Genomic DNA, 20,928 nt, shown 5'->3' with positions numbered 1-20,928 from the left:
TGATGGAGATTCCACAACCTCCCTACGCAATTTATTCCAGTGCTTAACCGCCCTGACAATTAGGGAGTTTTTCCTAATGTCCAACCTAAACCCCCCTTGCTGCAATTTAACCCCATTGCTTTTTGTCCTGTCTGCAGAGGTTAAGAACAATTTCTCTCCCTCGTCCTTGAAATGACCTTTTATGTACTTGAAAGCTGATCATGTCCCCTCTCAGTCTTCTCTTCTCCAGACTAAACAAATGCAGTTTTTTCAGTCTTCCCTCATAGGCTGTGTTCTCTAGACCTTTAATCATTTTTGTTGCTCTTCTCTGGACTTTCTCCAATTTTTCCACATCTTTCCTGAAATGTAGCCCCCGGAACTGGACACACTAGTCCTGTTGAGGCCTAACCAGTCTGAAGTAGAGTGGAAGAATTACTTCTCGTGTCTTGCTTACAATACTGCTGCTAATACATCCCAGAATTATACTTCCTTTCTTTGCAATAGTGTAACGTTGTTGACTCATATTTAGCTTGTGATCCACTGTGACTCCCAGATCCATCTCCGCAGTGCTCCTTCCTGGGCAGTCATTTCCTGTCTTGTATGTGTGCAGTTGATGGTTCCTTCCTAAGGGGAGTACTTTGGATTTGTCTTTATTGAATTTCATCCTATTTACTTCAGACCATTTCTCCAGTTTGTCCAGATGATTTTGAATTTCAGTTCTATTCTCCAAAGTCCTTGCAACCCCTCCCAGCTTGGTATCGCCCGCAAACTTGATAAGTGTAACAGAGAGACTCTGCTGCTGGGTGGGTTTCACCATGTGTCAGAGGGTTACACCCTGGTAGGACGGGGCTAGATCTGTACTGGAATAAGGTCACTCTGTGCTTCCCAGTGTGGCAGAACCTAGATTGTCCATTAGCAGGGGTAAATCCTGGGGGGGAATCGACATGTGGAAAGGACAGAAACCCTGTGTGAATGCTCTCACATTGCCCTTCTCACCCTGGCAGGCTACAGAATAACGTCCACGTTTTGCTCCAGATCATCCCATCCTCCCAGGCAATGGCTGCAATGGAGCTGCAATGGAGCTGGCTCAGGTAAGGGATTCTCATGGAGCTGGTGGTGGGTTCTGCTTGGAGGGAGAGAAGCAGTAAATGTGTAGTATAGTATAGTAAATGTACAATAATCAGTTTGTGACACATTTTCTTTGCAAATCTTAAAGATTCATATAAAATAACCTAAACATTTGTCCCACTTCTCTCTAGTTGTCTATTTCTAATTGAATATGCCCTGAGATTTTGCCGCCTCTCTAATTATAACATAAAAAGAAAATCTCAGATTTACACCTTTTCTCCGATTCTTGAACATGCATATAAAATGTTTGCAAATGGTGCTCATTTCCTCTTTATTCATTTATCAAATTTTGATGTGAAACACTCAGATTTTACCTCCTATCAACAACTGATATAAAATCCCTCTGATTTCCAGCCTTTCTCTTTCATTTCTATGTTATTATCGAATGTCATTTAAAAATTCTTTCATGTTTGGGGCTGTTCCCCATGTTTCTCAATCCCAGCAATTTCTCCTTCTTTGGAGGGAGCCTGTTTCCCTGAGTCCGTCTCCATACTGGAGGTTGCATGGGGTTAAATTTCCCAGTGATGGTCTTTCCCCTCTCCTTTGAAAATCATTTCTTCCCCCCCTATCTCTGTTAAAATGTTTGCTGATGAAAGAGACCAGCCACATATTTAATACCCATCAAAGCCAGAGGCCTCCCCTTTTGGGGATCAGTGGTTCCCAGCTGGTAACGGGAGAGTTGGCTGGACCCTTTTCTCCAGTTGGCCCGGGATAAGGAGGTTGCTGTGAGTGCAGCATAGGTCCAGAAGTATCCCAAACCTCATGGCAAGTGGTCTCTGGGAGAGGTTGATTCCCACAGTGTAAGATGCAGCCACCTCTGGGGTGGATCCATGGTGGCCATTATTTGCTAGTGACAGGGCATGGACATTACTTACCCTCCAGGCCTTCCATTCTCCTGTTCAAGAGACATCCCCCAGGGCTCCCTCTGTCTGTGTGACTGGCCAGCAGGGGGTGGTGATAACTTCCTATCCACTTCTCAGGCACTGTGAGGTAACAGTGTTGCGGGGGCGGGGAGGGTGTCTGTGTGGGGAGATTGCAGCTGAAGGGACATTGTGGTAGGGGGAGGTGTTTGGATGGCTGGACAGGGGGTACTCTAGTCAGGTTGGTGGGTTGTGCCCATCCCTGAGGCTATGGGTCCTGGAGGTGGGTATCGCTGGGGGCCTGGTGGCTGCAGAACAGTGGGGGGGTGGGTGTCTCTTGGGGGGGCGGGACAGGGGATTAGAGGGAGACTGGTGCTGTGCCAGGGACTCTGACTCGGCTTCCCCAGCTGGTTCCTGGTTTTATTGCCATGCCCAGTGCACAGAGCTGGGGGAGAGGATCCCTGGCACTAGGTCAGGGGATGCCAGGGAAGCAGAGTGAGGGGTCCCACTGAAAAGCATCAGGGGGTCCTGTTAGATAGAGAAAGGGGTCCCAGACAAATGGCAGGGCAGATCCTGCTTGGGGAGGGGGAGTCCTAGGCAGGCAGTGAGGGACTGAGTTCCCAGTGGGGGGTTCCCTGGGGAGGCTCCTGGCTGATGGGGGCTTTTGGTGGGGGGAACTCTTTGGGATTTCCAACCTGACAGTCATGGTCTGGTGAGGATTCCCTGGCTGGTGGGGCTTTGAGGGGTATCTGGGGTCCCTGGCCAAGGACTCTGGGGGGCTGTGTCCCAGGGAATATCTGATGGGTCCCTGGCTGTGGGAACTTCTACTAACCATGATCCTTCTCTCTGATCAACTTGTGCCAGAGTCCTGGCTCCAAGCACTGCCCGGCATTCCCCAGTCACATGCCCTGTCACTGTAATAACTTTCTGTCCACTTATCAAACACTGTGAGTGTGAAATCACAGATTTTGCTTTTCTCCTCTTTTGAAAACTACAGGAACTTTTGGTTCCGGTTTGGAAAATTTGTGCCACCAGTCCTTCTTCTCGATGTGGGCGGTGAAGGAGGTGAGAAGGGGGTCAGCACTGCCACACAATGGTCTCTTCCACAGCATTCTGGACTCATTTGTGAAATCTGGTTTCATTGAGACAAATGCTAATCCAGAGTCAGTGTATGGAAAGACAAGGAGTGACTCTGGATGGACAGTGGGGCAAATGAGATCAGCAATTCTCCCTGTGAGGAGGGGCTCTCATTAGCTGCTCTCCCCGGAGAGCTAAAGGAGGGAAGCTGCTCAAACGCTCTGTCCCTCTCTGCTCAGGATATTGGGGTTCAGCTTCCTGGGTCAGATGCTGCAGCCTCCATTGTGATCTGGGAGACCAGGCTTGGCAGCTCCTGCTCCTCCAGTGGGGTTCTGTGCTGGGAAGTGACCTTAATTAAAGCTGCTTCTCTGCTCGGCCCAGGGGATGACTTCCTCCAGCTGGTCCTAGCCCCGTAGGGCAGCCCTGGGCCCTATTAATACTAAATTCTGAGCCAGACATTCCAAGTAACTGAAAGGAACGAAGGGAAAATGCTGGGGTCTGGCCTTAAAATGACTCTACACAAACAGACCGCCCCTCATTTCTCGTCCCATTAGCAATTTCAGGAGCAAATCCAGCCATGGGGGAGCAAACTACCCAGGAATGGGACTTTCCTACCAGGCGGGCAGGAAGAGGGGATGGGAAAAGGAGAAAGAGAGATCGAAAGGCACAGTGGGAGAGAAGAGTTTGGAGCGAGATTTCCAGATCTCTAATCTGCCCAGAAAGATGTATTGCTGCACCCTGGATAGATTCACTTTCCTTTAGAAAAGATGAGAATCAGCCAGAGGAAAATCCAGTTCCTGACTCCATATTCTCCCTGCTGGGGTGTTGCTGCCGTGGGGTCAGTGTCTGAGGGAATCCCCCACAGTGACTCCTTTGGTTCTGTTTTTTTCTAGCCTTGTGTTCAGAGATTTTGTTATGGGATGGGGGGAGGGAGAAGGGAGGTTAAACATGTCTCTATGGGTTTAGCCTGGCAGGAGGGGCCAGGTCTACACTGTACACAGAGATCAAGCCTTTCTCAGCATGGCAGACTCTAGGGTGTCTATCTGCGGGGAAAGGGCCAGGGGGAATCATGCTGTGAAATGAATTAAAACCTGTTCTGAAAGCTTCACAACTGCCCTTCTCACCCTGCCAGGCTGCGGAATAATGTCCATGTTTCGCTCCAGTTCATCCCGTCCTCTCGTTGGACAGGGGAGAGAAATGGCTGCAGAGGAGCCACTTCAGGTAGGTATTATCAGGGGGTTGCTGGTGGGTTCCTCCAGGAGGGAGAGGGACTGCAAATACACCGGAGATGGGAAGGTTTGCACAGTCTGGTTTGCAGGAAATGCACAGGGTGGAGAATGGGAGGAGGACAGGGGTGTGCTAAACCTGCTGGGAGTTATTTAATAAGTGGCCTAGATTCTTGGAACAGAACCATGAGGTTCGGCGGTAGAAATGCTCTAGTTTGCGGAGTACAAAATAACCCAGCTCCATGGAGCTGGGAAAACTTACCAGACTCCCAGTGCTGGAGCCCGACCTGAGTAACCAGCGGTTGCTGTGAGATATGAAGGGGGCACCCGCTAGTGAGGCTTAGGGGAGATTCCCCTCCCTTCACATCCAGCTCTTCAGAATGGGGAGGGTGTTGGGCTTCCTACCAGGGAGCTGTCCCTGGACCCTGCTAGGGCTCCATCTCCTGAATCAGTCAGTGGCTAGTAGGTGTGTGATGGCTCTGCTGGGAGAGAGGAGGGGCTCTCTCTTCGACCCCTCCCCCTGGTGTTTCCTGGATGCTCTGAGCAGGGTGGGGATGGGACTCTGACTGCAATCCACCCAGAGTTTCTGTTTGGCTCCTGTCCCCCATGTATAGGGGGGCTGTGAGTGGGGCAGCAGGTACTGAGTATTGGACTCCTGCTCTTTCAGGGGCCGGTGACCTTCGAGGAGGTGGCTGTGTATTTCACCAGGGAAGAGGGGGCTCTGCTGGACCCCACTCAGAGATCGCTCTACAGGGATGTCATGCAGGAGAACTATGAGAATGTGACTGCACTGGGTAAGGGTTCCTGTCCCCTCTGTTCTTGGAAGGGGAAAAGAAAGATGGTTCATGCCAGCCCCCAATGCCACCTCTACTCTGTCCTGTTTCAGCATCACGCCAATATGCTAGTGACACACACGCTGTCAGAGACCGTCTCTTGCTGCAGGATACTTTGGGAACAGAGCACAGGAGCCGTATCGCAATATCAGCATCAAATATCTCCTGTTTGCTCAAGTAAAACTGAGGGTTAGGTGCAGCATACTCAGCAGAAGCTTCCTACCCCGACCTCTCAAACCCTGAGCCTTCTCCACCCAGACCTGAATGTGCTTGGGGTGTAACGAGCAGGCTGCTGGAGTCAGAGCTGCTGATCCAGGTTACTTATCACACAGACAGTCCGTGTGTCCTTGAATGCTGGCTGGGGGGATCCAGAGAAGGAAGCTCAGTGGTGGATTTAGCGTTAGTAGGGCCCTGTGCTCAGCTCCATTTTAGGGGTCCCTCCTTAGGACACAGGCAAGAAAACATTCTGATTTCCCTCCAACCTCCTTTTTTCATTCTTTTTTTTCCTTCCTCCTCCTCCTATAAGCAATAGGAAGTAAGTGAAAATAAAGTGAGGTGTATGGATTGTTTTTGTCGTCTAACCGATTTTTCCACAGACCACTTGAAAATCGCTGAGAGTCTTGGTGCACCACTTAATGATCTTTCCATATATTGTTTGTACCGTTAGCTAACTATTTTAAAGCGCTTTGGATAAGAGCCCTTTATTAAAAATTAAAAACATTGGAGTGCAGGGTCTGGCCAGGAGTTAGGGTGTGGGAGGGGGCTCAGGGCTGGGGCAGGGGATTGGGTGTGGAGCATTTACCTGGAGCAGCTCCTGTTTCATGCGAGCAATGCAGATGGGGAAGTGGGGGGCAGGAGTCAGGGTGGGCAGGAGGCTTCTGGGAGGGGTACAGGAGTCAGGGCTGGGGATGTGAGAGGGGCGTGGGGGAGGGAAGCGGTTATGGGTGGCTGCATGAATCAGAGAGGGTAGGGAACTGGGGTGTGTTTGAGAGGGGTGAAGGAGTAAGGGCTGGGATGTTCAGGGTGCAGGAGTCAGTGAGGGCAGGGTGTTCAGGGTGCAGGAGTCAGGGCTGGGGGTGCAGAGTCTGGGAGGGAGTTAGGGTGCAGGAGCAGGCTGGAGATTGGGATGCATGATCTGGCCAGATTTTAGGATGCAGGAGGGGGCTCAGGTTTGGGGCAGGAGGTTGGGGTGTGGAGTGCTTACCTGGGGCAGCTCCCATTTGGTGTGAGGTGTACAGGTGGCAATGTGGGGGTGTGTGTGCAGGAGCTCCCATTTGGTGCTCAGGGTACAGGGGGTGCAAGAGTCAGAGCATAGGGTGAGAGGGCTTGGTATGTGGGAGGGGGTGCAGGAGTCAGGACTCGGGGCTGGGAGAGTGGGCTGGGGTACCGGGGGTTGCTCCCAGCCCCCTACCCTGAGTGGCTCAAGCAGGGGTTGGGGGCAGGGAGGTATGTGGTAGGGGAGTGCTTTGTAAAGCAGTGAGCATGTGACCAGGGAGCTTTTCAAACAGGGCTGCTAACAGGGAGTTTCATGAGGGAGTTTGGAAGGGGAGTGGGAAGGGGGCGAGGTACTCTTGCCAGTCTCTAAAACATTTAAGCTATAATACAAACTTCTTGATTGAAACAAAACCCTGTTAACCTAGGTAACTGTAAGAGAATGCAGGCAGAAGCCCAGCAGCAGAGTGGGGGCTATCCTGTGTATTGCTCTCAATGTAGCATGTGCCCTGTGGGTGGCTGGCTTAAGTGTGCATTCGGTGCAAGGAGCTCCTGGCCCTCAGAGACCGCGTGGTGGCTTTAGAAGCGAGGGTGGTGGAACTGGAGACGCTAAGGGAGGCAGAGAAGTATGTTGATGAGGCTTTCCGGAACACTTGTAGATTTCTCCCACCTCTGGTCCGACAGCCACTGCGCTGTTGAGGAGGATGAAAGGCCCAGGGAAGGAGAGCAGTCAATGGGAGCAGAGGGAAATCTTCCCATAATTGGGACCCTCCTTCCAGATGGTGTTGAGGTCACCTCTTGCACTGATGTTACCTCTCCAGGGAGGGAACTCCAGTCATTAAGAAAAGGCAGCTGTTAGTAATGGTAGATTTGATCATTAGAAACAGGGATAGCTGGGTTTGTGATGACCGGGAGAACCATATGGTGACTTGCCTGCCTGGTACGAAGGTTGCAGATTTCTCACGGCATCTAGATAGATTTATGTGTTGTGCTGGGGAGGAGCCAGTGGTCATGGCACATGTAGATATCAATGACATAAGGAATAGTAGGTGAGACATCCTGGAGGCCAAATTTAGTCTGCTAGGAAAGAGACTGAAATCAGGGACCTCTATGGTGACATTCTCAGAAATGCTTCCAGTTCCACACACAGGGCCAGGTATGCAGGCAGAGCTTCAGAGTCTCAGTGTGTGGATGAGATGATGGTGTAGAGAGGAGGAGTTTAGATTTATTAGGAACTGGGGAAACTCTGGGGATGAGGGAGCCTATACAGGAAGGATGGGCTCCACCTAAACCAAAGTGGAACCAGAGTGCTGGCACTTAACATTAAAAAGGTTGCAGAGCAGTTTTTACACCAAGAGATGGGGGGAAAGCCAGTGGCTGCAGAGGAGTTCATGGATGAGACAGAGACTTGTCTTAGAGAAGAATCTAGTGATAGAGATTTTTCTAGTTTTAGTCAGGAAGAGAGGCTGGAAGAGGATAAAGTAGGGGCCAGAGCAGACGGGAAGCATTCACACACACACGAATCAGACACATCAGAGAAGGGCAGACAAATAAAGAGTGACAAGTTTTTAAAGTGCTTGTACACAAATGCTAGAAGTCTAAATAATAAGATGAGTGAATTAGAGTGCCTCATGTTAAAGGAGGATTTTGACATAATAGGCATCACAGAAACCTGGTGGACTGAGGACAGTCAATGGGACACAATTGTTCCAGGGTACAAAATATATCGGAAGGACAGAGCAGGTCATCCTCGGGGGGTGGAGAGGGGAGTGGCACTGTATGTTAAAGAAAATGTAAACTCAAATGAAGTAAATGAAACCGCATGTTCCATAAAATCTCTATCGATAGTAATTCCATGCTGCTATAAGATAACAATAGGGATCTGTTATCGACCACCTGTCAAAGACAGTGATAGTGAGGATGAAATGCGAAGGGAGATTAGAGAGACTATCAAAATAAAGAACTCCATAATAGTGTGGGATTTCAATTATCCCCATATTGACTGCGTACATGTAACGTCAGGACAAAATGCAGAGACAGAATTTCTGGCTACTTTAAATAACTACTTCATGGAGCAGCTGCTACAAAAACCCGCAAGGGGAGAAGCAGCTCTCGATTTAGTGCTGAGTGGAGCGCAGGATCAAGTCCAAGAGGTAACTGTAACATGACCGCTTGGAAATAGTGACCATAATATAACAACATTTAAACATTCCTGTGGTGAGAAGAACAGCTCAACACTGTGGCATTTAACTTCAGAAAGGGGAACAATGAAAAAACGAGGGGTTAGTTAAACAGAAATTAAAAGGTGCAATGACTAGAGTGAAATCCCTGCAAGCTGCATGGACACTTTTCAAAGACACAATATTAGAGGCTCAACTTAAATGTATACCCTAAATTAAGAAGCACAGCAAAAGAACTAAAAAAAAAAAGAGTCACTGTGGCTTAACAACCATGTAAAAGAAGCAGTGAGAGATAAAAAAGCATCTTTTTAAAAGTGGAAGTCAAATCCTAGTGAGGTATATAGGAGAGAGCATAAGCACTGCCAAATTAAGTGTAAAAATGTAATAAGAAAAGCCAAAGAGGAGTTTGAAGAAGGGGCTAGCCGAAAACTCAGAAGGTAATAAAATGTTTTTAAGTACATCAAGAGCAGGAAGCCTGCTAAACAACCAGTGGGGCCCTTGGATGATTGAAATACAAAAGGAGCCTTTAAAGACGATAAAGTCATTGCGGAAAAACTAAATGCATTCTTTGCTTCAGTCTTCCTGGCTGAGGATGTTGATGAGATTCCCAAACCTTTTGTGGGTGACCAATCTGTGGCAGTTCCTCAGATTTAAGTGTCAGTAGAGGAGGTTTTGGAACTAATTGATAAACTTAACTAAAACAAGTCACCAGAACCAGATGGTATTTACCCAAGAGTTCTGAAGGAACTCAAATGTGAAATTGGGGAATTATTAGCTATGGTTTGTAACCTATCCTTTAAACCAGCTTCTGTACCCAATGACTGGAAGATTGCTAATGTAACACCAATATTTAAAAAGGGCTCTAGAGATGATCTTGGCAGTTACAGACCAGTAAGTCTAATATCTGTACCAGGCAAATTAGTTGAAACAATAGTAAAGAATAAAATTGTCAGGAACATAGAACAAAAATTGTTGAGCAAAAGTCAACATGGTTTCTGTAAAGGGAAGTCATGTCATACTAATCTATTAGAGTTCTTTGAAAGTGTCAACAAACATGTGGACAAGGGGATCCAGTGGACATAGTGTACTTAGATTTCCAGAAAGCCTTTGACAAGGTCCCTCACCAAAGGCTCTTACATAAATTATGTTATCATGGGATAAGAGGGAAGATCTTTTCATGAATTGAGAACTGGTTAAAAGACAGGGAACAAAGGGTAGGAATAAATGGTAAACTTTCAGAATGGAGAGAAGTAACTAGTGGTGTTCCCCGAGGGTCACTCCTTGGACCAATCCTATTCAACATATTCATAAATGATCTGGAGAAAGGAGTAAACAGTCAGGTGAGGTGGCAAAGTTTGCAGATGATACTTGTGACAATGCCGTTCTGGTGGGACCCAACTAAGAGTGCCAATTCAGGACAAATCGCTTAAAACAAGGCAGTTACAGCCCAAGGCTGGGATTTTTCCACCTCTAAGGCAAACCAAACCAGCCAGACAAAGAGGATGTTGGTTTCACCCCACTGTTTAATCACAAGTCACACAAGCAATTCCCTTAGACACTCCAGTCTTCCAGTATCACCACCAGTGCACTCGTCCTGGGGATGAATGGTTATGAAAACCAACACCCCAATAAAAGAAAAAGGTTCTCTCGATCCCAAAGAATCAAGCCCCAGTCCCAGGTCAATATACACATCAGATCTTACCCACAAATCACACTGTTGCCAATCTTTTAGAATCTAAAATCTAAAGGTTTATTCATAAAAGGAAAAAGACAGAGAGGAGAGCTAGATTTGGTTAAATGGAATCAATTACATGTAGTAATGGCAACGTTCTTAGTTCAGGCTTGTAGCAGTGATGGAGTAAACTGCAGGTTCAAATCAAGTCTCGAGTACATCCCCCTCTGGGATGGGTCAGTCAGTCCTTTGTTCAGAGCTTCAGTTTGTAGCAAAGTTCCTCCAGAGGTAAGAAGCAGGATTGAAAACAAGATGGAGATGAGGCATCAGACATCTATAGGCTTTTCCAGGTGTAAGAACACTTCTTTGTTCTTACTGTGGAAAATTACAGCAAAATGGAGTCTGGAGTCACATGGGCAAGTCCCTGCATACTTTGAGTTACAAGGCATATCTGCCTTCTATCAATGGGTCAGTTGAATAGCTGATGGCCCTTAATAGGCCATCAAGCATGCTAGGCAGAGCAAACACCAACTTTTCTGGAATGTCTCCCAGAAGCACAGAACTTCGAAATACAGACAGTATAGAGCCAGTACTCATAACTTCAACTACAAAATGATACATACATATAGACACCATAATTATAACCAGCAACCCATAACCTGGTCTTAGACACCTTATATGACCCCCTTTACATAAGATTTGGTGCCACTACAGGGCCTTGGTTGCAACCATGTTCTATATGGTCCCAGATTATATCAATAACGTCACAATACTACACTGCTCAAGATAGTTAAGACCAAAGCAAACTGTGAAGAACTTCAAAAAGATCTCACAAAACTAAATGACTTGTCAACAAAATGGCAAATGTGTATAAATGTAAAGTAATGCACTTTGGAAAAAATAACCCCAAATATACATGCAATATGATGGGGGCAAAATTAGGGTAATCAGGAAAAAGATCTTTTTGTCATTGTGGATAGTTGGCTGAAGACATCCAGCAGTGTGCAGCAGAAGTCAAAAAAGCAAACAGGATGTTAGGAATTATTTAAAAAGGGATAGACAGTAATACAGAGAATATCTTATTGCCCTTATATAAATCAGTGGAAATAACTAATTTAGACCCCATCATTCTGTATGTATAGTTGGGATTGTGTTTTCCAATGGGCTGCACTATGTGCTATCCTGTCATCTAGTACTGCTAAGATCCTGCATTCAGTAATATCCCTGCCCTTCCTGTTCCCTTTCTCCACTGAACCCCACGCTTATGTTTCCAGCTTCCCCAGGACTCTCTCTTTGTCTCTGGACCTCTCTGTCAGCAAGAAGCAGTGCCAGGGAGACTGATTTCTGGGACGTGGATTTACTTTGTGTGTTTTAGGAGACTTTTTGAAATTGAGTGTCTGTGACAAAGCACAGTACGATCTGGACTGTTGAACAGCTCTGTCCCCTCAGTTCCCCAAGCTGGAGTGCCTTTTACACTGCTCTGCTGTGAGAGCAGCCACTCCTGGGCAGTCTCCAGCATGTAACTCACTTCTAGCTACACAGTTTTGAGTGCTGCTAGTCAGTGACTCACAAATTACAGTATCTCACAGGAGAACCCCAGAAAATTCTCTGCTCCCAGACTTCCCCCAGAAATATGCATCTTGCACTGTCCAGCACACTCCTGAAGAATGGGAGCTCTTATGAAATCTGTTGTTTCATCAGTGGAAAGTGACATGCACCAGCCTTGTTATTCCAAATGGAGTTTCCAACACACTTTAATCCAAACACACTGGTTTGATTAAGAAAAGGAAACAAAATTATTAACTACTGACAAAAAGATTTTAAGTGACTACAAGTAATGAGGCATAAAAGTCAGAATTGTTTATGAAAGAAAAGCAAGATAAAACACAAACTAATATTTAACTTAACAAACCAAAAAGGATTTAAAACAAATGTTTCTCTCACCGTCTGCTGAGACAGGCTGGTTTTCCTTTCAGCCAGGACTCCCCCTAACCTGCCCCTGCCGCCCACATTCAGTTCTTCAGGAGTTGTCATGAGCAGAGGAAAAGGGGAGAGAGAGAGTCCCATGCATTTTCCTCACCTCTTTTATAATTCAATCCTTTGTACTAGAAACCACTTCAGTTCCCAGCTGAGTCATGGTGACAGGCTGTCATAGATACGAGCTTGAAGTGTCCCTGTGATGGAATGTAAATGTCATCTTCACACCTTCCCCCTCCTGGAGAATGGCTGTTTGACCAGCTGTTTGCCTTGCTGTCTCTGAGGAACTTAGGGTTAGGGATGCAGCTTTTTCAGTAACATCATACTGTAAAATCTCATAACTTTACATACAATGTTGCTACACATTTTAACAGGAGAATATTCAGTAGATTATGTCTTTTCAAATGGTACCTCACAAGCCATACAGTGATAAATGAAGGGGAGGGGAGGGATCTCCCTTTTATAAACACCCAGCCAGCCAGTTGGCTGTAAAATCCCTGTTGTTGCGAGTTCTCTGCTTGCTTTACCTTTAAAGGATTAACAAGCCAACAGAGTTTTTTTTTTTTTAAAGTATTGGGCACCTGACCAAAAGAGCCAATGGAAAGGCTAGAACTTTGTTAAATGGGAAAGTAACTTTCCCTTTGTCTGTTCTCCAGAGGAGACATGGAGTAGCAATGCTGTGTAAGGCTTGAAGCAGGTATGAAAATTCATTTTTCATACCTAGAAGAAATGATTTGGATAGGGAATGTTTGGACAGACACAAACAGGGTTTTTTTTGTTTTGGCTTTCGGATCTCTGTGCTGTCTCAGATGCTTTTATTTGCTTGTAAGCTTTAAGCTGAACCCCCAAGAAAGCTATAAGCAAAAAGCCCAAGTTCCAGATGTATTGTTTTCCTTTTCAATTTTAATAAAAAATTTACCTCTTTTAAGAACAGGATTGGATTTTTGGTGTCCTAAGAAGTTTGTGTGTATTGTTTGATTAGCTGGTAGCCACAGCTAATTTCCTTTGTTTTCTTTCTCAGCTCTTTCCTGGAGGGGAGGTGAAAGGGCTGCAGGGTGCCCTCAGAGGGAAGAATTCTCAAGTGCTCCTTCCTGGGTCCAAGGGTTTGGGGTTTTTTTGCATTTGGGTGGTGGCAGCATTTACCAAGCCAACGTCAGAGAAAAGCTGTAACTTTGGGGGTTTAATTCAAGCCTAGAGTGGCACAAGTTAATTTGTAGAATCCTGTCGGGCCCCCGCTTTCTGCACTCGGAGTGATAGAGTGGTGATTCAGCCCTGACACATACTATGAACAAAATTGATCATAATTTTCTAAAAGGGTGAACATAGGGGAACAGACTTGCACAGTGTGTGTTCCCAACATATATGTGGGTATTACAGTCCCTCACAAGCAGAGTGTTCGGCATCTTCAAACACCTGAGGAATCGGTCCTGGGAATTCACTGGTTTATTAAGTGACACTATATGGAATTGAGAGACACTTTATATTATTATTATTATTATTATTTTATTATAAATACTGTGGCAAATTGCCGGTACTGTTATGCTGGGTCTCATGCTTTTGCTTCTTTGGGGAAGGTTCAAGGTGCCATTTCTTGCCTCTGAATCGGTATTTTAATTACCCCCGTAGTGTCCTTGAGGAGGGGAGTGGAGAGGGAGGGACCTGGGCCCACCCTCTTCTCCAGGTCCCACCCCAGGGGCCCTGAGGTTAGTGGTGAACCACTTGAACTGGCGGTTCCTTCCCCTGGGCTACTTCCTGCTCCTGCCCTTCAGCTTGTGGGGGCTTCCTGCCCTCCCTCTTTACAAGCCAAGAGCCTCTTATCTAGGGTCTTGGACTTCTTAGTCCACTGCAGCACTTCTCCAAACTTTCCTCTGCTTCCCTTCAAACTGTTCTGTGCTCCAGTACCAATCCTTTCTGCTCCAACTCCTTCCCTGTCTGATTGGAGCAGGAGTCTTTATCAGATGACTGACTGCAGGTGCTCTAATTGGCTTCAGGTGCTCTAGTTAATCTATAGCAAACTTTCTTCCCTCTACAGGGAATAAAGCTCCCTTCTAACCCTGTCCTGCTGCCCTCTGGCCACGCTGTATTACACTGTGTACTGAGAACTCCAAGGCTTTTCCATGCCATGTACTGTGAAGCTTGTGTTTGGGACACAGGAAGTGGAAGCCACTTGGCAAAGGGAATATAAAGAGCCTCTGCATCATCTCCATTTTGTCTTCAATCCCCCTTCCTACCTCTAGAGCAACTTCTCTACAAACTGAAGGCTTGAACAAAGGACTGAATAATGTGGATGTGTACCAGGGAGCCTTTCAAGCCAGAAACTCACCAATACTGCTAAGAACCAGATGTATAGATTTCTGAATGTGTCTGACTGCTTTCCCATTTAACAACTCCCTTTTTCTTTCTTTCTTTTATAATAAACCTTTAGTTTAGATGCTTTCTTGCTTATAAACCTTTAGTTTAGGTGCTAAGGATTGGCTGGCATCATAGTATTTTGGGTAAGAGCCAAACCCATACTGACCTGGTAATGTGGCTGACTCTGGGGTCAGAAGAACACTTTGTTTATGTGAGCAGAGTTTTTAAATAACCTCTCACTGTGCTGGACCTAGGTGCTGATTGGGAGTCAGAGAACTAGAATGCAATAAAGTGGGCCATGTGATTTCTTTTTTCAATTTCTCGATAACCAGTGTGTGGGATCAGAAGCACAGTTCGTGACTGGTTGGTGAGTTTAACTTCCGTGTTAACCACCAGTTTGGGGAGCCTCTGCTCTCCCTTTTTCAGCCTGCCCTGGTCTTGGCATTTTCAGTGAGGACTAGCCCAGGCACACCAGGTCTCACTAAGTATTAAAGTTAAATTAATAGAATGTTTTTTATGACAAAGTTTGATGAAATCAACAGAACTCCTTTGTCTTCTTTCATCTGAGCAGGTTTTCCAGTTTCCAAACCTGATGTGATCTCCCAGCTGGAACAAGGGGAAGAGCCATGGGTCTCAGACCTGCAGGGTTCAGAGGGAAAACAGACCCTGAGATCTCCCTGCAGAGGTAAGGAAACATTAAACCAACTCTGAGTGTGAAAGTGCCTGAAGAAAACATCTGAGATGCCCTACAAAGCCCTCTAGAGGTCTCTCAGTTCATTATTGTTGCCAGAAGGGGTCATATTCTCAGGGTAATTATAGCTCATGGCTTCCTGTAGATTCTAGCAGACACAAGGCAGTAGCTTCCTCTCTTCTCCTTGAGAATCTGGATGGGATTTAAAAGCCAAATTGATCCCCTCCTCTCTCCTGTTTTGGGGAAGAGTATGGGGGAGTTCAGTTTGTGATTTTTATTTGACCTCCCTCCAGCACTTAGTTTGTTTTGGCTTTTCACTTTTCATCCCTGTTTGAGGTTTCTGTCTTTTTCACAGCAGGTGATGCAATGACATGTGAAAAAGAGGAGCAGAATTCTCAGCAGAAAAATATTCAGCAACTGGATAAACACAGAGCATTATTGCAAAGATCAAAAAGCAATGTGTCCAGGAGTCATGAGGAGGAAAAATCCTGTGAGATTCAGCACAGACCAGAAAGAGAGCAAGGAAACCAGCCAGGGGAGAAATTGGGTAAACGTATTTCCTCTCAGGGAACTCAGAAGGACCTCAAGGAAGCCACAACAAAGCAGGAAATCATCACTGGAAAGAGAAAAAATACATGCACAGAGTGTGGAAAAAACATATGTGACTACTCAGCCCTTCTTAATCATCAGAGAGTCCACACAGGCGACTGGCCCTATGAATGCTGTGAGCGTGGGAAAAACTTCACTCACAGATCATCCCTTTCTGTTCATCGGAGAATCCACACAGGGGACAGGCCCTATGAATGCCGTGAGTGTGGGAAAAGGTTCATTGAAAGATCAGCCCTTTCTCAACATCAGAGAATCCACACAGGGGAGAGGCCCTATGAATGCCGTGAGTGTGGGAAAACCTTCACTAGCAGCTCAGCCTTTTCTGTTCATCAGAGAATCCACACAGGGGAGAGGCCCTACGAATGCAATGAGTGTGGGAAAACCTTCATTAGCAGCTCAAACCTTTCTAAACATCAGAGAATCCACACAGGGGAGCGGCCTTATGAATGCCGTGAGTGTGGGAAAACCTTCACTAGCAGCTCAGCTTTTTCTGTTCATCAGAGAATCCACACAGGGGAGAGGCCTTTTGAATGCTGTGAGTGTGGGAAAACCTTCATTAGCAGCTCAAACCTTTCTAAACATCAGAGAATCCACACAGGGGGAGGCCCTATGAATGCTGTGAGTGTGGGAAAACCTTCACTAGCAGCTCAGCCCTTTCTAATCATCAGAGAATCCACACAGGGGAAAGGCCCTATGAATGCCGTGAGTGTGGGAAAAGGTTCATTGAAAGATCAGCCCTTTCTCAACATCAGAGAATCCACACAGGGGAGAGGCCCTATGAATGCAGTGAGTGTGGGAAAAGGTTCATTGAAAGATCAGCCCTTTCTAAACATCAGAGAATCCATACAGGGGAGAGGCCCTATGAATGCCGTGAGTGTGGGAAAACCTTCACTAGCAGCTCAGCCCTTTCTGTTCATCAGAGAATCCACACAGGGGAGAGGCCCTTTGAATGCTGTGAGTGTGGGAAAACCTTCCTTAGCAGCTCAGACCTTTCTAAACATCAGAGAATCCACATGGGGGAAAGGCCCTATGCATACCGTGAGTGTGGGAAAAGCTTCATTGAAAGATCAGGTCTTTCTCAACATCAGAGAATCCACACAGGGGAGAGGCCCTATGAATACCGTGAGTGTGGGAAAACCTTCACTAGCAGCTCAGCCCTTTCTCAACATCAGAGAATCCACACAGGGGACAGGTCCTATGAATGCAGAGAATGTGGGAAAACCTCTTGGCACTCAGCCCATATTAGCCATCAGAGAATCTGCAAGGGCGATAAACACCATAAAAACCTCTAGGGCTATCAGTTTTTTTTCTTTAATACTTTTCCTGATCCCCACATAATAACCTTTTAAATCTGTTTGAACGGTTTGCAGCACAGTTGTCCCTCAGCTTGTCCAGATGAGTGGCCCATTTATGCCTTTTGTATTTTGCCTTCTTTTGAGGCGGGCCCATTTGTCCTTTCTATCAACTCAATTATCCCATGAGTAGTTGGAGTGTGCCCTTCCTATGAGGAACCAGGGAGCGTCACACTTATACCATTCCTCCTATTGCAAAGTTATTGTTAGAGTCACCAATGATACAGATTGTATCATTGCCAGTTGTTCTCACGTTGCTCTGGGTTGTGCTGAAGAGCAGTTATATTGGGAATTTTTCATGTTATAGTTAAATAAAGAGGAGCAGGGAGGAAAAGTGTCATTTCAGCCTCTGTGACACTGGAAGGAGATGGGGTGACTCAGAGATTCCCTCCTTCCCCATCACTCCAGAACTGTTACCTTTTGGCTTCCCTGTGCAGAGTTTATTTTCATCACATTCTATCCCTCCACTTCTCAAAGTGTCAGATCAGGAAGAGTTCTCAGCTGCCTGTGCTTGGAGATGATGCTTTGATTTCTTTAATCCTATATCAGAGTCGCTATGACTGGAGATGAAAGTGTCAAAGACCTGGGAGGGGAATTTAAATGGATCCTAAACATAGTGTGGTTATTTGGCATTTAAATTCCAGGTTTCATCTATTGGTAAAGCCACTTCTGGCAAGGGGACTATTTTTTCCCCCATTATGGGGATGCTAGGATATTTACAAAATTGTAAGTAACATAACTGACTATTGAGAGAGTGCTGAGTGAAGCTGCTTTGAATGGATCAGAGGAGAATGTGATGGGAGAATCTCTTGTCCCGATTCGGAATAATCAGATGTAACTTGCTCTGGAATTTCTCTTGATGCTTTCATTGTCATGTATTCTGTCTCTCTGTGATGTGGGTTTCTATCTTTCCTGAAGGCTGTTTGCTCACCCAATTGGATATTAGTTCAGTTTGATAGGACGTAGCTCAGATTTCTTGGAGAATTTAAGAGAAATTAGGACTTTAGGAAATGGTCATTTGTCACTTCAGCTTTGCTTTTTCCCCACCCCTCCATGATGACACGGAGAAAGTTCAAGTGCAGTTCTGTCAACAGTGGAGAACTCTCCAATTCACTGCACATGCTAACAAAGAAACAGCAGTGATTGAAAATCTCCATTCGGAAATGGGGAACACCAGCAGAACCCCAACTAACTGAAGGAAATGCATATGATCACACTGTAGTTCAATTCTTTAAGTCAGTATTTTCTCAGATGATTTGGGGAGAGAATTCCACATTAAGTGATTTCTAACTTGGAAAATGCCCATGTATTTGGTTCCTGAAGCATTTTTGTAACCCATGCCCCACAGAAGATCTTTCCTAGCTAATCGTATGGTATTCGGAATGCTCCCCTTCATGATGCAGATGTGGAGGAAAGAGAAGTGGTATTTTTGTTGAATTTATCCTTAATAGATGCTCAAAATGTGTATAAAATGAAATCAATGTTGGAAATCTAATAGATGCAGAAAAATAGCTCTTGTAAAATAGAAATTCTAGCTCTGGTAACGAAGATTCTGATCCAGGCCTGTATCCAGTCCTTTCTACAAGAATATCCAAAAAATATTGTTTCACTTCATAAATACAGTTGTGTGGCAGTAAATGATGACCCTAAAGTTTCATGAAAGCAAAGAACGCTGAACAAAAAAGTGTGGGAAATACAGATGTATCTGAGAAAATGGCTTGGAGTGAAGGAAGACAAAAATTGATCAGTCGAGAGAAAAGGCACTGTTTCCCCCTGGTTTGGAGCTTCTCTCACTACTGGAGTAGAAAACCTAAGCAAATGGTGTTCTATTGTTGCAAAGGAGATTGAAGTGAGGCCGTTTTCTCCAGATAAAAGAAAATGGTCATGTCAGGAGTGGGATTTGAAACCACTTCTCTGTGCAGAGACCAGAACACCTAAGAGATAGGAAAAGAGAGTCTTAAAATTGGCACTTTAGACCAGTCCACAATCCTAATGCTACAAAGAATGTGACTTATCAACCCTAGTTTTCATTAATATTTGATGACACTCTTTAGGGAGGTTGAGATGGCACATCTCTTTCAACTCCTAGAGACCTTCTACAGCACAGCTGATTTTTAGACACACTCTTCTGGACCTAAAGTTACATGTTTCCTGGAGCTCCATGAGTTCTGCGGTGTTGGAAGCTCCCTGCTCACGTTTTAAGTGAACAAAAGATGGTTGCTGGCATGCTGAGAAAGTAATAGTGACCCTCAAAATCCTGCCCTGGAGGCCAGACAGTTAAGCAACCAGCATCCACAACCTCTACTGTGATAGCATCCTGTCCGGCAACAGTTCACTTATCAATAGCTGGGGTGTGAAATCCTCATTTCTTTGTTCTATCACTGTAGTCTCCACTTTCCTATTGCTTGTCTGTGTAATCTCTGTCTGGTTCTGTGATTGTTTCTGTCTTCTATATAATTAATTTGTTGGATGTAAACTAATTAAGGTGGTGGGGTATAATTGGTTAGATAATCACGTTACAATATGTTAGGATTAGTTAGTTAAACGTCAGTAAAATGATTGGTTAAGGTATAGCTAAGCAGAACTCACGTTTTACTATATAGTCTGCAGTCAGTCAGGAAGTAAGGTGGGGAATGGGAATAGGGGTAGGAGAATTGCAATTATGTTTTGCTAAGGTGGGGAATAGGAACAGGGAATGGGAACAGGGACACAGGCAAGGCTCTGTGGTGTCAGAGCTGGGAAGGGGGATACTGAGGAAGGAAATTGGAATCGTTGCTTGCTGGAAATTTACTCCAATAAACATCAAATTGTTTGCACCTTTGAACTCCATGTATTGCTGCCCTCTGGTCACGCGAGAAGGCCCAGGGAATGGGAGGGTGATGGGATAACAAGTACGTCTTTCAGAGTGTGAAACCAGTACCAGTATCATTAATCTTACCTAAGCCGTGGTTACATAGTGCTAAATGAAAGGAAAGATTGTTCTGTCAAGGTAGCTATTACAGGGATGGAAAACCCCTCCACTCACTGTAGCAACTGTCTATTCCACAGTGCTGGAGCAGAGTGAGACTAGATCTGACTGCAGTTGGATGCTGTGGATATTCAGGCACCAAGACAACAGCAATAACCACACACTAATGCTACCATAGTTGGCAGGATTTGAACCTGCATAAGGAGATCCCAATGGATTTCTCATCCATCACCTTAACCACTCAGCCAAAACTACTTGATGTACAGGGGCTTCACTACACAATGATTCTGTTCTCACAGAATTGTCACTTCAAATTGCTCAGACCAGCTCCCCCAGCACCCTCCTGGCTGTGCATTAGTGTAAATGTGTCCGTGGCTGAACAGCAAGAGTTCCTGCCCATTTCCATTCCGGCTGGAGCTTGGTTAGAGAGTGTTTGCGGTTAACGACATTGCTATTGATAGTTGTTCATTCCCCACACTGACAATTCAGACCGTCCCTTTCCTATTCGAATCTCCACCAGATCATGCCAATGGCCGGGGGCAGGATTTCTCTGGAGCACTGAAATATTTCAGGGGATTGGTGCGTAAGCTCAGCCTTGCATCCATCGCTGATGTTACATGGACTGACAACAGCAGAGTAAAGAAAGAGCTGAGCCAATATCTCACTGTCGGAGGTGAAGGTGGCCACATCCTCTCTGTCACCTCCAAGGGAATAAGGCAACGCTTCAAAGGAAAACGTTAGAAATGATAGGGGAGAAATAGGAAAGGAAAAAGCCCCTTTTCTCAGGAGATACAAACTCAACTCCCTCCTGT

General features: G+C 45.7%; 1 protein-coding gene and 1 pseudogene across 1 annotated transcript in view; one reads left to right on the top strand and one right to left on the bottom strand.

Moving 5' to 3' along the window:
* Positions 1 to 20,928, bottom strand: part of LOC127042164 (zinc finger protein 679-like) — a 316,167-nt gene that overhangs the window by 18,604 nt on the left and 276,635 nt on the right. The gene's annotated exons all lie outside the window — the stretch shown is intronic.
* On the top strand, positions 1,862 to 19,964 carry LOC127042183 (zinc finger protein 345-like; annotated as a pseudogene).

Source organism: Gopherus flavomarginatus, unplaced genomic scaffold (genome assembly GCF_025201925.1).
Source record: "Gopherus flavomarginatus isolate rGopFla2 unplaced genomic scaffold, rGopFla2.mat.asm mat_scaffold_34_arrow_ctg1, whole genome shotgun sequence".
In the NCBI taxonomy this organism is placed as follows: Eukaryota; Metazoa; Chordata; order Testudines; family Testudinidae; genus Gopherus; species Gopherus flavomarginatus.
The sequence above is the reverse complement of the archived record's forward strand: the minus strand, read 5'-3'. Positions and strand labels throughout refer to the sequence as shown.